This window comes from Aegilops tauschii, chromosome 3 (assembly GCF_002575655.3).
Source record: "Aegilops tauschii subsp. strangulata cultivar AL8/78 chromosome 3, Aet v6.0, whole genome shotgun sequence".
Classification (NCBI taxonomy): domain Eukaryota; kingdom Viridiplantae; phylum Streptophyta; class Magnoliopsida; order Poales; family Poaceae; genus Aegilops; species Aegilops tauschii.
In genome coordinates this window covers 73,201,979-73,212,385 of record NC_053037.3, presented here as the reverse complement: position 1 = coordinate 73,212,385, position 10,407 = coordinate 73,201,979, and the positions used below count along the sequence as shown (strand labels likewise).

Here is a 10,407-nt window from a genome sequence, read left to right as displayed (position 1 = left end):
GCCTCCTTAGCACCAAAGAGGAAACTGGTACACTGCACCCGCTGGCGCCCGCCTAGCTTTGGTCGTCATGGCTCACATCATATGAACCTCGCGAGGTGCCCCTTGCATAGATATCTCCGCTCCTCGGAAGCCAGCCTAGTGAGGCTGCCCCCAGGGAGGTCTTGGTGTCATCCGCCTCGCGAGGCTTGGCCCCTCGCGAGGGTCTTGAGTTGTTGTTGCTGAAGCTGGGTCGTACCGGGCCATTGACCGAGCCACGCCATGGGCCACAGGCAGGTAAGTCTGGCTACCCCTATTCCCAGGACGATGACAGTAGCCCCCGGGCCCAAGGCGCGCTCGAACTTGGCTTCGAGGTGAAGCCAAAGGGCAAGTGTGGAGCACCGCAGGCCCCAACCTCCTGCGGCCTCGGTCGACGCATGGCGGTTGATGGGACGTGGGTGCCTCCGCTTACCCATGCTGCCTCGGCAACCGTTCGACTTGACGAGACTCTGCTGCATGCAGAGAAAAACCATCATTACGTGCGATCGTGGAGGCCGGCGGTTGGCCTCCTCTTGGCTATAAATGAGGAGAGGGGCGGAGCCCAATTTGCTTGTCTCCTTCTTCTCGTCGCCCGCTCTCTCTTCTTCCTCTTTGCCTCGCTGTCTTGCCGTAGCTCCCATGGCGCCGACAAAGAGGTTCTCCGCCGCCGAGAAGGGGAAGGCTCGCCAGGAGGGACCCGGCTCGCCGCCACCCAAGAGAGGGCGGGGCCACCCCCGCAAGCACACCGCGACCCCTGCGGTGGCTCCTCAGGCGCGTGGGTGTACTCCTTCGGTGACCGGTGTCATCCTTGGTGGCTGCGGTGGTGTTTCTTCTTGTGGTGGGAGCCTCCCAGGGCGAGGCAGCCCCTGCGACGAGGGGCGGCGCACTGTGGTTGCTCGGCCTCCCCGGCCGCGCTTCCACATGGCGTGGGTGCTCCCGGAGTTTGTCGTGTGGTCGGAGAGGCCAGCAGGCACCTGGCTCCAGCTCCCGCGCTCCATTGCCGGCGAGCTGCCGGCCACTTGACGACCTCTGGCTGTAGGCTGATGGTTGCTGCAGCAAGGCTTCGTGGGCCGCGGTGGAGGTCTCTGCCGCGGGAAACGTGGCCCTGTCCTGCGGCTGGCAGACGTTCGCCCACGCGCACGGCCTGAGCAGGAGGTGCACCCTCCACTCCAAGTATGACGGTGTCGCGACCCTCTACGTGAGGGTGTTTGGGGAAGATGGTCGTCGCGCAGGGTGTTGCCTCGAAGACAGCGGTCGCGATGATGAGCTTCGCCTTGATAACGGTCGTGACGACGCTGAGGGCAAGCTCGCCCTTGGCGACGGTCGCGGCTCGTCCAGCGGCGGCGACTCCTCCTCCAGCAAGAGCACCAGCAGCGGCGTCTATGACCAGCCGCCGGGCTCGCTTCAAGGATGGTGGCGGGTCGTCCCGTCGCCGCGCTCCGGTGAAGCGTGAAGAAGGCTCGAGCTGAGCTGAGTCTGGGAGGCCCTTGGAGCCAGGCCTCGTGAGCTGCTGCGGTCGTGCGGGCCACTTTTGTTTAACCTTTCCTTTCTTCCTACATTTGAAAAAAATGGAGGGGCCCTGCGGGGGCGTGTAATGAACCATGGTATTTATGCTGCCATGCTATGTTTACTGTTCCGATGTTATGATGTGGCGTTCATGCTCCAAATGGGTATGGTAGGATAACTTAGCTTGATGCACCCGCAGTAGTTTTCCTCCTCGCGAGGGCGCGCGCTTCATTATCTGGTGAGGCCCTCCTTGCCGGCGGCTCAAGAGTCATCGACCTCAGGAGGCATCATGAAGCTGTGGAGTTGTTAGAAAACTTTGTCGGGTGTCTTATTCTTCCTTGCGCAAGCCCTCAGGCATGAGCCAGTCGTGGCTTGGTGTACCGCGTCACAGTACCCGGGGGCATGGACTTCAAGAGGGTGCGTAGATCACGAGTGTCACGCCCAATATGTGACCCTATCCGAGAGTGACTCGAAGGTCCCACCAAGGATAGACCCGCATATTGGAAACGCTTTTGCAAGATGGATATCATTACATCATACCATTACATAATAGTTGGGGATACATACATAAGGCACAAACGCCTCAAAGAATACATCAACATCATACATGAGAGAAACATCCGACTACGAATGAAACATAAACAGAAACTCAAACAATATCCACCATGCTAGCCCAGGCTGCCGACCTGGAACCTATCCCCTGATCGAAGGAGAAGCAGAAGAACTCCAAAACAGGTAAACATCGCTCTCGCGACATGATCATCGCATAACCTGTACCTGTAAATTAGTGTTGTAGTAATCTGTGAGCCACGAGGACTCAGCAATCCCATTACCATGGGTATCAAGACTAGCAAAGCTTAATGGGTAAGGAAGGGGTAAAGTGGTGAGGTTGCAGCAGCGACTAAGCATGTATGGTGGCTAACTTACGAAACAAGAGCGAGAAGAGGAGCTGAACAAGCGGTCGTCAACTAGTAAAGATCAAGAAGTGATCCTGAACTCCTACTTACGTCAAACATAACCCAAAAACCGTGTTCTCCTCTCGAATAACCCCGAAAAGAGACAATCACGGTTACGCAAACGGTTGGTGTATTTTAGAAGAGTCTACTTCAAGTTTACTACAACCGGATATTAACAAATTCCCATCTGCCACATAACCGCGGGCACGGCTTTCGGAAGTTCAAAACCCTGCAGGGGTGTCCCAACTTAGCCCATGATAAGCTCTCATGATCAACGAAGGATATTCCTTCTCCCGGGAAGACTCGATCAGTCTTGGAATCCCGGTTACAAGACATTGCGACAATGGTAAAACAAGACCAGCAAGACCGCCCAATGTGCCGACAATCCCGATAGGAGCTGCACATATCTCGTTCTCAGAGCAACACCGGATGAGACAGGCTACGAGTAAAACCAGACATCGAGTTTCCCCAAGGTGGCCCCGCAGGCGGCTCGGTTCGGACCAACACTTAGAGAAGCACTGGCCCGGGGGGCTAAATAAAGATGACCCTCGGGTTGGCCGACCCAAGGGAAGGGGTAATAGGTTGTTAGGCAAATGTAAAACCAAGGTTGGGTCTTGCTGGAGGAGTTTTATTCAAAGTGAACTGTCAATGGGTTCCCATAACACCCAACCGCGTAAGGAATGCAAAATCAAGGAACATAACACCGGTATGACGAAAACTAGGGCGGCAAGAGTGGAACAAAACACCAGACATAAGGCCGAGTCTTCCACCCTTTACCAACTAAATAGATGTATTAATAATATAAGAGATATTGTGATATCCCAACATAAACATAATCCAACATGGAGCAAACTTCAACTTCACCTGCAACTAGCAACGCTATAAGAGGGCCTGAGCAAAGCAGTAACATAGCCAAACAACGGTTTGCTAGGAAGGGTGACAACGGTTAGAGGTTCATGGCAATTTGGGAGGCTTGATAAGCAAGTGGTAGGTAACGCGGCATAGCGATAGAACGAAGCAGCTAACATAGCAATGATAGTAGTGAGATCCAAGGTGACGGTCATCTTGCCTGAAATCCCGCTAGGAAGAAGAATGAGTCCATGAAGAAGACGAAGCCAAGAAGATGAACCAAGCGTAGACGAACGAATCCTCACAATCGCAACGAAACGGGAACTATCGAGAAGAAGCACACAACATGGTAAACACACCACACATGAACAAGGCATGATGCTCAACCAAGTATGATGCATGACAAGGCTACATGAGGCTACGCATGGCAAGAGATGATGCATATAAGAAAAACACATCAAAGCAAGTTTAAATGAGGCCGGAAACAACATATAACAATTCCAGTATATCCCCATATGCAAATTTCGAATTGGTCCAGATCTAAATAAACCTTATGTTCAAGTTGTTAAACAGCAAGTTAAGATGCACCAAAATAATCTACACGAAATTTTAGTCAAGTTACATATAAAGTTCATTAGATTCGGAGCTACGGCCTAGAAGATATGAGCAAAACAAGTTAAACATGGCATTGATGCAAAATGCATTCAAACATTAACCAAACACATTCAAAACATTGATGCAATGAGGTAACATGAAACTACATGCAAAACTAAGCAAGTTTCATATAGAGCACACTCAAAACGGAGCAACGGTGCAACACATACACTCCAAACAAGATATAACAACAATCTGTCCAAAACAGCAACTAGGCATCTTGCAAGCATCAAGAAAATATGCTATAGCACCTTAACATGAAAACAAAAGGCATTGACATGATGTACAGGTAAAGCATTACAAAACATGAACACTGAGCTATCTCCAGAACTCACTAGAACATGCTGAAAACGACATGGCAAGATTGCAAATAATAATAGTTCGCAGACTTAGCAGAAATCACTGGACATGCAGAAATAACATCAGGTTGCAAAGTTTAGAGCTATCAAATAACATGATACAGCAAACTATCATGGCGAAAGAGAGCATGGCATACTAATTATAAAGACAAAGAACAAAACTATCTTACTGAATATATTCCAAAGATCAACAGAAAACATGGTAACATCCATGAAAACATGGCAAATGATATGACAGATTCCGACTTGGTGAAAATAACAGTTCATGGCAGAAACAACGATAAGTAGGCATGTTGCTGAGCTTGTACAACTCACCACAGAGCAATACGTGGCATAAAAAGGTGATAAACAGTAAGAAGGCACATTTATGGAGCTAAACATGGCAATAGCATAGTCATAGGGTGCATGGATCACTAGCAAGAATCATGGCAAAACTGAACTTAAAGTTAACAGACTGGCAGCAACATTATTTAGCAAGTTTGGAGCAAGATTACGACACTCTAAAGCAACCCATAAATGCAACCAAGGGCATGAATAGATAGAGCATAACATGTATAACAAAACATCCTTAGTGACCAGCTCCAGATTATGCATAGAACTCGTGGTAGCAGCATGGCAACATAGCAACAAAATATAACAGACTCGGACTTGGCAGAAATGATCAAGTCACAGAAATCAGCAACATCACGGAGGCTACTTCGCAGGCTTGTGCTAGTTACCACATAGATCAAAAAAATACAAGACAAGCACCCCTATAAAGATGGTATGATATAGTTCAAAACTCATGTAGACATCAAGCTCATAGGATGCACACACAAAATGCAATGAAAAAAACAAATCACCAAGTTCTGACAGTCTCAGCAGGATAACATCATATAGCACTCTTGCAACGATGATTAGGGCATCAATATGAACCCAAACAAGCATGGAACAGTGGAAAAAAAATGAAGAGCATCTCCCAATGAACACTTTTATATATCATGCATGCAAAATGGAGCTACGAGCAGAAAGTTATAGCAGGTCAAACATGTGCACATGATGTTGAAAATCTGGGACTTAGAAGAAAATATACCCTCCGAAACTGGACGGGGTCGTGCGGGACGGAGAGATCCGGTTCGGGCGCGGGGCGTTTGGATGACCGTGTTGGTGGATCTGATCCACCTTCCGGTGGATCCGGCGACGACTACTCCGGCGAGCTCCTGCCGGCGACGAGACGCCGGCGCGGCGAAGCTGGAGGAGGCCGGCAAGGGGGCGAGGCGGATCCGGGCGCGCCTGTCCGGATCTGGCCGGAGGAGATCCGGCGGCGGCGAGCTCCCGACGAGGGAGTCCGGCGACCGGCGGCGAAGGGCGGACGGAGGCAAGGCGACGGGCGCCGGCGGGATCCGTGGGGACGACGCGGGCGCCGGGCCGCGGGGTCCTGGGGGGCGGCGCGGCGCACCCCGGCGACGAACGGGCGGCGGCGGCGCATCAGAGTGGGTGGCGGCGGGCGGAGGTCGCCGGCGCGGGGGCAAGGCGCTCGGGCCCGGGAGGCGCACGGGCCAGGCGGCGGAGATCCGGGCCTGCGGGAGGGCGGCGGCGCTGACTCGGGCCGGGAGGGCCCCGCGTGGGCTCGGCGGGCCGGCGGCGGTGACGTTGCCCGACGCTAATGGCTTGGGGCGGCGGCTGGACATGTCCGGCGCGGCGGAGATGCGTCCGGTGGCGCGGAGGGAGTGGTGCTACGGTTTCAACCGTGAATTTGGAGGGGAGGGACTAATATATAGGTAGAAGGAGTTAGGAGTGTTCAAATGGGGAGCGGTTTTCGCCCACACGATCGTGATCGAACGACCGAGAGCATGGAGGGGGTTTGGATGGGCTCATGGGCTATGGTGAAGAGGGGCTGGGCTGCAAAGAGAGAGGGGTTTCGGGCTATGCGGTTAACCGTTAGGGCGTCAAACGAGCTCCAAATGGAACGAAAATTGACAGGCGGTCTACCTACTCTAAAACAACACCGCACGCTAAGTTTCATTGCATTCCGAGAACATTTTTATGACACTCACGAAACGAGGTCTGAGAGGAGCAACGGGTGCGTGTGAGAGTGTCAGATCGCGAAACGGACAACGGGGAAAAGGACCGGATGCAAGTTTTGAAAATATGAGGATGCAATGGAGATGATGACATGGCAAAATGCAACACACAAGAAAATGACAGGGCAATGATGATGAATAAACAAAAGACACCTGGCGCATCGGATCCGGGGCGTTACAACGAGCTTCCTCGAGGGCGTCTCGCGAGGATAGAAAAAGCCAAAGCCCGTCGCACGCACACACCTACCCAACCCCCGCGCGTGCAACTGATCCGGCTCCTCTTGAACCAAAACCAAAGTGCAAGAGAGAAGACGAAGGGGAAAGCCGGCTCAGCAACCGAAAACATGAGAACTCCAAGTTTCATTAAAAGGATTGCAAACCAACTACAAAAGGATCGCAAACCAACTACAGAAAGCAAGCAAATGAACAGCCGAGTCCGGCACCTAGTCTAGTATTCTCACCAGCGCGGAGCTAAGTGCTACCACTAGGACGTGGGAGGGAGCCCCCGAGGCCCGAGGGCGGCTCTCCGGAGACTCCGGGGCGTGTACAGCCCCACTCATTATTACGTGAGAGTGTCACGAGCGGAGACCTTCACAGGCACTGGATCTTGCCACTAAAAGAAATCGGTTAATACATGACGGATTTTTTTTGACGTTTTGATAAACCGTCATGAACCGGCCTAGTTCAGCCCCCTAGCCCGCTGAAGCCCGCCTGACCCATTCCCCGTATAAAAGCTAACCCTAGGCCTCTTCTTCCCCCCATCTCTTTCTCCCACCACCGCCGCCCCAGCATCTTCTTCCTTCTCTCTGATCCTCTCCTTTACGCTGCCCCCGCACCCCCACCGCTCTGGTTCTCCTTCCTCCACCAACCCCACCTCCACGGCTGCGGTCTTTTTCTACCCCATTGTCTCCCGTCCTCAATACCATGGCCTCGGGCTGCTGCTATAGATCCGGCGCGCGCAGATCTGGGACGAAGCTGAACCCCGACACAGGTCTTGTCAGACCGGATCTACCGTCGGGTGGCCGGTTACCACAATTGCTCAGTGGAGGCCGCACCTAGTCGCGACTAGTTAGTGATGCTGCCCTTGCCCTCCCTCTTTTTGGCTTCCTCGATACCATGGCCTTGTGTTGCTGCTGCGACCGCCGGTTCATTTGCCTACACTGGTAGCTGTACCAGCCATTCGTTAGCAAGCTGGGAAGGCTATGGCTGGTGCGTGGCCTCCCTCTACAGTCGATTTCCTAAGCATGGCTATTGCCTTCTCCAACTTGTAGGGTGCGTTGTGTGTGCGTGATGACATGGCGGCAGCAGCGGCAATCGGTGGCTCCGGCGTGTCTACTAGTGAGATGTGCGTGCGTGCAACAGCCAGTATGTTGTGTGTGTCGTGCTTCCTCTCTGAATCTTTTAACATTGAGTTTTCTCTCCATCTTGTACACTGCAGGGTACCAAGTAGATATATCCGCACATGTTCGTCAACCGGCTGCAGATGCGACCTTGTATCAATATCTATTTCAGTTAGTTCTCTACCAAATCTAATTCAGTTTAGATTTTTCCAATAGTTTGGTGTATCTCTGTTCTCTAAATCAATATAACCAAGTGTTCAGTATTCATTCAGTTTATTTTCTATCAAAATATAATTCAGTATGAATAAATGTAATCAAGTGTGGTCAATAATTTCATCAAATAGGTCTTGGAGACATGATTTCTGTTAATGTATTAACATCGTGACATGTTCTGTTTAGTGTTTTCTCCTAGGCATTTCTTTTTCTGTTTTCACTGTCTCTTGCAGCTCGGTGAATATATATCAGAATTAGTTTAATCTGGATCTAAGAAGAAAATTACATTTACAGTGTGGCAGTCCTACAGTAATAATACATAGTTTAAACTTGTCAATTTGTGTACTAAACACATGTATTAGTGAGTCAATTTATAGTAGTACTACTACTACTACTATTAGTTCTGCACTTACTAATACTTGTACCAAGACAACGTACGTGTTAGCTCACTCTCAACTAGGAGACACACCGAGCTAGCACTTGCCAACACAATGACACACATTTCTTATTCAACTCCTCTGCTCCCTACCTTCATATCTAGGTCGCCCTCAGCAATAGTCCCCCCAACAAGTGGGGATTGTTGTCTACTGCTTTATCTAAATCTTGTTGATGTTATTCCCTCTTTTTTATTTTGATAACTTAACATTCTAATTTCCCTGATTATGATCTATGTTTTTTAGGATGCAGGTCTTGGTGGCACTGTTGCATGGCGCAAAATAGAGCTTGAGAGGGCGGGCTGCCACGATGGCCGTGATGGAGCTGCTCCGTGATCAACCAGGGGTTGGTTCTCTACTGCCACTCCTATGATTTCTTCATTATTTCCATTCCCCAGCTCAACTACCACTGAACTACACCTATTTAGTTGATCTAGTTCAGAGTTAGGTATTTTTCATGCCAATTGAAGTTTACGTGTCAAGCAAGTGTTGGTTGCTATTTTCAGATCCTTGACAAATATTTAGTTTCATGAGTGAACTTGTTGACACATGAACATCTGAAGTTTACGCCGGCCGGGTCGACGAGCAGCGGCTATGCCCCATTGATATTGCTTATTAGTGATGCCCTTTTCCCGTGGATTTATATGGCCTCAACTGCTGCTGAGTAATAGGAGTTTTGAAATCTATCTTCTGTTACGTTGTCACTTAAAGGTCAACTTGAATAGACTTTCATTTCACACACTTCTATTTGGATTAATGTTAAGCAACAACATGATTATTATTGTTTTATAGTATATAATGTTATTCTCATTTGTAGCCATGGTATGTTTTAAGAATTTTGGAAAGCATGTCATTTATTTTTATGTTTGTTCTAATCTCTTATTTCTACTATCTAATGTCTAATTTTGTTGTAAATATGCTAAGGTATTAGGTAGACTAAGGTGACTTAGTACTAGTATTATGTTCAGTTGGTGTTCATGTTTTATGATTTAGCTTGTACCTTAATAACCATGAAGTAATTTGTAAGCCATGTAATAAATTATATTTGTAGGTCTTGTCACCTTCTGTACAAATATACTGGTTTTTTTCATTTCATTATTTTCCCTGTTATAAGTAATAGTACTCTCAATACTGGCCAAGTGGACATGTAATACATTTTTTACACTTGTTGTAATACTGTTGTCTCTGCTATCTATGAATCTGCAAAAATCTAATGTTCTTTTAAATATGCTAGGTATGATTGGGTAGTGGTCTACAAAGTGCTACCCATCATAATCTGCGCCAGGACATGATAGTTGCCATCAGGAGAATCGACGAAGAACCTCAACAACAGCTTCAAAAGTTTATATGTTTTGTTGATGTACACTGGATTGTACTGCTTCTTAACCTTGTTGTGTGATATATGTAGTGTTGTAAATTATCATTACATGGAAGGATTTGTAAACTGCTATGTTGTATATACACACAGGATTTTTTTGAGAAAAATATATACATACAGATGGCCGCATATTGCGTGAATTGTTTGAAATTACTTTTTCTATGGGCCAAAATTGGCTAAAAATATACTGTGTCAAAATTGGGCCAAAATAAATTGGCTGGACCATATTAAAATTGTACCTACATTTGTGACGATTTCTGTGACGAAAAGTAGTTTCCACGTAGGCAGCCACATCATTCCACTTGGCGAATCGAAAATCCAACATGGCGTCAGGCTATGACGGCTTGTTTCGTCACAATGGTTGGCGGGCTTGGGGTAGATCCATGACCGTCAAGAACCGTCAAGGAAGGCACGATGTCAAATTATGACGCGATATACATGACGGACTTCAGGTCCGTCATGCATGGGCACCCATGACAGTTTTCCACTCATTTGTGACGGACTAGTACCGTCACGTATTAACAGATTTCTTGTAGTGTGCTTCATGGGTAGAACTTCTGGAGGTGCTGGATGTTCCAGGCGTTCTAGATGGGCATCCCGTCCTGCGTCTCCAGGCGCGCGGCGCCGGGCCTGGAGACGC

At 49.0% G+C, this 10,407-nt stretch overlaps 1 long non-coding RNA gene across 2 annotated transcripts; it reads left to right on the top strand.

Annotated features, from left to right (window-relative positions):
* The first annotated feature begins 7,180 nt into the window (after positions 1 to 7,180).
* Positions 7,181 to 9,907, top strand: LOC109769776 (uncharacterized). Of its 2 annotated transcripts, none has more exons than XR_002234427.3 (5): positions 7,181 to 7,470; positions 7,674 to 7,747; positions 7,841 to 7,913; positions 8,643 to 8,735; positions 9,624 to 9,907. It is a non-coding gene; the product is annotated as an uncharacterized lncRNA (long non-coding RNA). The 2 variants fall into 2 exon arrangements; XR_002234428.3 differs by having other exon boundaries at positions 8,636 to 8,735.
* Positions 9,908 to 10,407: the final 500 nt, after the last annotated feature.